Source organism: Diabrotica undecimpunctata, chromosome 9, assembly GCF_040954645.1.
Source record: "Diabrotica undecimpunctata isolate CICGRU chromosome 9, icDiaUnde3, whole genome shotgun sequence".
Classification (NCBI taxonomy): Eukaryota; Metazoa; Arthropoda; class Insecta; order Coleoptera; family Chrysomelidae; genus Diabrotica; species Diabrotica undecimpunctata.
This window is the reverse complement of record NC_092811.1, coordinates 62,950,926-62,956,925: the sequence shown is the minus strand read 5'-3', so window position 1 is coordinate 62,956,925 and position 6,000 is coordinate 62,950,926.

The window sequence follows — 6,000 nt, the reverse complement described above, 5'->3', positions numbered from 1 at the left end:
TTTGGCATACAGTTCTTCCACTTCCTTCTTCTTCGGAGGAAGTTTGTTTTTAATATGTGATGCAAAAAATGATTGGGCAATTTTTTTTGCTCGGCTGTCCAAGGAACCAAAATTCGCCTTTTATTTGTTGTCTGTGAAGTAGATGGTTCTAACACTGGTGCGGTTTGTACCAATTCATCTTCTGTCCCATACACTTCATTTTCGTTGTCCCAATCGTCATATTCGGGAACTATTTCCTCATCCAAATTAATGTCAACGTCATCCAACGCTTTACCTTTATATTCTGCAGCTTCTCTTTTTTCCATCAATAGAAGCAGCTTAGAAATTTTGGCAGTTTGGTAGATATCGTCAAGTAACCGATAAACTTGTTTGTGAACATCACCCGTATGACCCATAAACTATTATGGGCAGCAGCGTTCTGATAAACATGTAAAAGCATTCTTTGTAAGTCATCAACGCGTTTACGGTTTAGAAGAAGTAGTCGACAGTATATAGTTTCCATTAATAATTTGTAGGCGCTTGCATAAATTTCATCTTTTTCAAGAGATTTAAGACTTTCCGATGCTTTTTGTAAAAGATATTCTCTAAAAGTTTTTAAATCAGCTGCTAATGGCAAAATAGTAATTTTATTCAGAAGTTGTTTAAAAGTTTTAAAATTTGCTTCAGCTTCCTCCACTGAAACAGATAAATTTTGAAAATTTCTTTTTAATGTAAATAAAATTGATATGTCACAACATTGCTTAAGTGATGTTTGAATATTCATAGCGTAAGGTGGGGATTCGAAAATTTCTCGTACCGGGTCATACTTAGCGACAATTTTAGTTGGCTGAACGAATAGGTCAAAATATATAGGTTGGATAGCATCGTACCAGTTTTTTATCGATGGGTGCAATCTCTGTATCTCGATTAATAGTTTTGCAAGTTCACGCATTTTTCTAGAACACACATTTATAAGATGTTTTTCTCTATGGCTTTTGAGGTAGCGAGCTCCAAATTTGCAAATCAGATGATCTTTTTTGGCAATTAAAGAAATATTATCTGCCTGCATTCTGGGAAATAAAGCATCTCTAAGTTGCTTGTCAACCGGTAAATATTTTGTTAAAAGATCCTGTGCGTCGGCTAAATGGGAATATTTAGTTTTTCCACCAGAGTTTTGAATGCAGGTTTTAATATGTCTCCATAGTTGTTTAGGTTTATAGTATCCCAAACAATATTTACAAGGGACGTACTTTTTGTCATCATCGGGATGATTGGACTTTTTTACGGGTTTTATGCAGGTGTCGATATTTTTTAAATAATTTCCTTGCTTTCGTAATACCGTTATCAATTCTTTTCTTTTTTTATTATTCGGTGGCAAGGCTAAAAACCTATGAACTTCAATTTCATTGGAATGATTGCGTAATAAGTGGCGTGCAAATTTTTTTACGTCTGTTTCACAAAAAATACACATATCTGCCGTTCTTTCAAGTTTTTGCCATTTCTTTTTCGCTGTATTCTTTTCGTGACCTCGAAGTAGTTCCTCGTTATCTGACAAAGAACTAATAGGTACTAGTTGTCCAGAAACTGAATGATCTTCATTTGGCGTTGCCGGTGCGCCCAATTTTCGCTTCCTCGGGTTCCTTTCACTAGAAGCCAGTTCAGTAATTGGTGAAATATTATTTAAAGAAAATGAGGTATTTTCATACTCTCGTAATTGATTAAATCGTTTCTGGGGAAAAACAATTGAATCTTCGTCTTCAGACAGATAAGAAGAAAAATCGAAAGGCAATGAATCAGGAACATATTCCGTATGGCCTAAGGTAAATGATTCATCATATGTATTAGAAATAACTTCCGTGATGACTGAACTGTCTGCTTTCCGATCTGACAAGTTGTCTAAAACAAATAATGATTTAGAATTCAACAAACTTACCTGTTATTTTAAACAAAATACTTAAAAATATTTTACTTACCTTGAATATATTTACCCTGAATCTTGGCATTGTCCTTTACAGATTCAGAATTGTACAGTTGTTTAATTTGTTCTAAATCGTTACTTTTTGATGTTTCATTGTTTTCTTTATTTTCGTTTACTAAATAAGTCTTATTCTCTTTTTCTTCTACACCAATCCTATCAATTTTTATAATTTTTTTATTTTTTGTAAACTACGCGTATTTTCTTTCTCGACCTATTGATGATCCATTTCTTTACAATCCTCTTTGTTATTTAACCAAGTTATTACTGTAAAGAGCGAATATTAAGTTAAGTTTAAACAGAAAAGTGAAAATGTTAATGTAAGTTATTTTATTTTTTTCTGTTTTTACGTTTATGGTTATGAAAAAATATAATGTGTTTATGAAATTTCGACCATAAAAGACTTTTAATTTTGATTTCCAAAATTTCACAATTAAAAAAAGTTTTTGCCTCCTTTAAAGACTGAAACATACTAATATTTTTTAGAAGTATAATAGTAATCGTATGTAAGTATTAGGCCTGTTTAAAAAAAATGATATTTTTGAATTTTACGGTGGTGCGCAGTTCGTTCTGTAGCTAGTAACGTAAGGAATTATTGTATTTTTTTTTCGGATTTTTAAAACCATTTTTCATGCTTGCAAAATCGATCTAAAGTTTTTAAAAAATCCAGAAAAGTAAGTGACATAAGTTAACTAAGATTAACTACAGTACTTAGAAAAGTTATAAATAAGTTGAAAACATTGGCTGTTATAGCTTTCTCTCTCGACGACGAGCGCGCTGGCGTATATACCTTTCTAGGTGACTGCTATAACTACCCAATTAGTTCGAATTTTTACAAAAAACCTAACAACTTTTTGCGAAATTTAACATTGATAGTTAATAATATTCAAACAATTGTTATGAAAAGTTATTGCTAATCATTTGAAATACATTTTTCCGAAAAGGTCAGAGAGTTATATAAATTAGAACGACGCTGACACGCCGTCTATGTTTGTTGTTTTAACTGACTTTATTTATTGCGAACAACAATAATTTTAGTATTCAGCAATGTGAAATGATTGTTTTTAGGTTGACAAAAAGATTGACGTAATAAGATTTCGGTACAAATCATTATTTCAGGAAGAAAATGAGCATTCAAAATGGCGTCGTTAGTTTTACACGTATTTTTCAATACTATTAAAAACGATTTTGCAGGCATGAAAGATAGTTTTAAAATTTGAAAAAAATCACAGTAGTTCCTTACGTTACTAGCTATCGAATGAACTGCGCACCCTTGTGAAATTCAAAAATATCCTTTTTTTGAACCAGCCTAATAAGTATATTAGGTATTGTTCAGTAGGGTAGTACCAATATACATAGTTCCATGATAACTTATTAAATAATCAAATATTATTATACACTGTGTTTAAAAAGTCCCATGCTCCTAAATATTCCAAAAATACAAGGTAATCAAAGACATTTTAATAAACCTTTATAGATTTATGTTATGTAGGTATGTTAACTGTAGTTCTAGATTTAAAACAGTTTTAAATATACAAGGTGCATAAACAAATTGAAAAATACATACCCTAGATTAAAAACTATCAAAAATTACATTTTTTGACAATTTTATTAGCATTCGAAAAATTCATGAATAGTTTTTATAAAGTTAGGACAGTGTTATTAAAAGTTTCAACTGAAGCCCTTTGGATTTTATAACCTGTTAAATATGCAAAATGGTCAATATTCCAGTAATTTTAAGTGAAGTTGTGATCTAGTGTCATAATTTAAATTTTGGTAAATTTTATAAGTACTGATTTTAAATATTAAAAAATATATAGACCGTTTCATTGAAAAAATGTAACTGTTTGATCCACCTTGTATATTTAAAACTTTCTTAAATATATTTCTTTAAGAAATACTGATAAACAATTATTTATTGATTTTTTTATAAGCTTGGGTGTATTCGAACTATTAAGATCTCATAATTTTTGAAAATATTGTTTATGTTTAAATAAAAGGAATCAGATGCAGAACTTGCAATGTATAGTTTAATACGAGGCGTGTTTTTTAAGTAAGTACCGTTTTGGAATTAAAAAAAGACGTGCAAAGATATGGCAAGTGCTGGAACAAATGGTAGTTGCTGGGCGCCAGATCAGGGCTGTATGGAGGATGATCTAGAGTTTCCCATTTAAATGATTTGATGAGATCTTTGGTCTTATTAGCCACATGTGGACGGGCATTGTCATGCAGCAAAACAATACCCTTACTCAACTTGCCACGTCTTTTGTTCTGGATTGCACAACGCAGATTTTTCAATATCTCACAATAAGACGCTGCATTGATTGTCTCATTACGAGGCAGAAACTCCACTAGCAATACTCCTTTTCTGTCCCAAAAAACTGTGCATATGATTTTCCGGGCAGAAATTGTTTGCTTAAACTTCACTCTTTTGGGTGATGATGAATGTCGCCATTCCATGGATTGTTGTTTCGATTCTGGTGTGACGTAGGCCACCCACGTTTCGTCACCAGTAACAATTTGGTCTAAAAAATCTTCACCTTCACTGAGGTACCGCTCAAGGAAAGTCAATGCACTGCCTAAACGTTGGGTTTTGTGCAAATCCGTCAACATTTTTGGTACCCGACGTGAACACAATTTCCGGTAATTCAAGTTCTCGGTAACAATGCGGTACAAAACACTACGAGTATACTGAGGAAAGCAGTCGGACAATGATGAAATTGTAAAGCGTCTGTTTTCTCTCACCTTTTCGTCCACTTTCTGCACCAAATTTTCATTAACGACCGAAGGACGCCCACTCCGTTCTTCATCATGCACATTTGTGCGGCTATCTTTAAATGCTCTCACCCATTTCCTTACCATTCCATCACTCATAATGTTTTGTCCGTAAACTTCAACGATCTCACGATGAATATCGATCGGTTTTACGCCTTTAGCACTAAGAAATCGTATAACAGCCCGTATTTCACAATCAGCGTGACTCACGATTGTTGGAGGCATCTTGAACACTGGAGTAAATAAGTATACAATGAAGAATCAGACTGTAATGGCGTCAGTGCGTAGACAAGAGATGTAGGTAACCAGCGCTCATGCGCGGAACGCCGACCGTAGCGCTGCGGCGGCGGAATCGCAAAACGGTACTTACTTAAAAAACATCTTAAAATCTTAAAATTTAAAATAAAAAATCTTCATTGTGTCCAATTTCTAGCCGAACAAAATATATTGCAAATATCCTGTCATTTTCAACAAAAAAGGGTTGTGCATACCTTTCAAATGGGCTGTCCGAATCTCTTCGCTATTCTTTTTGTTTTATTTTGTTTTTCTATGTCTTCCTCCTCATTATAATTTTCTTTTTTATCTTTCAGTTTATTTTCTAAAACTTTCACAATCCCTCTCATGTTCTTTTCCTTTTCTAAGTTAGTTGAATTATTTTCATCGTCTAAATTACCCTCACTGTTTTTTAAAAATGTTATTGCTAGATAGATTAAAGGAGAATATTATATTATTATTCTTATTTTCGTAGTTATTAGCGTGAAAAAATAAACACTTCCCAGTATTCCAATTTTCTGAACTTAATCCTTTGGTAGTTTCATATTGTGGTAAAAATATTGGATGCTTTACTAAGCTCATTATTTTTGCAGTTTTTGAATTCGTAGGACTCTCTTTTTTACATTCATATTCTACAAAGAAAAATTTTATATTATTATCTTAACTTATATCTGGTTTATACACTCGCTTTCTTACTTTTTTTTTAATAATCAACCGAAATGACCAATAGCATTTAGTAGTTTTCGAAGAAAAAATAAATGAAGCATTTCAAATAATTCTTAATTTTTTTATTTTTCATTTTAAAATCTTTCATTTAGTTTTACACAGTGTGTCGAATTATGATGAAATCAACCTTAAATTTTCGACATTCGCGAGAATATAAATTTGAATTTTTGCACATTAAGGGGAAGTTGATACCTGCCCTGGAATCGGATTTTTAAATTATTCTTTACTCATTAAGAACTTCTTAAATTGTAAGGAGGCTTTTTGCACACCGC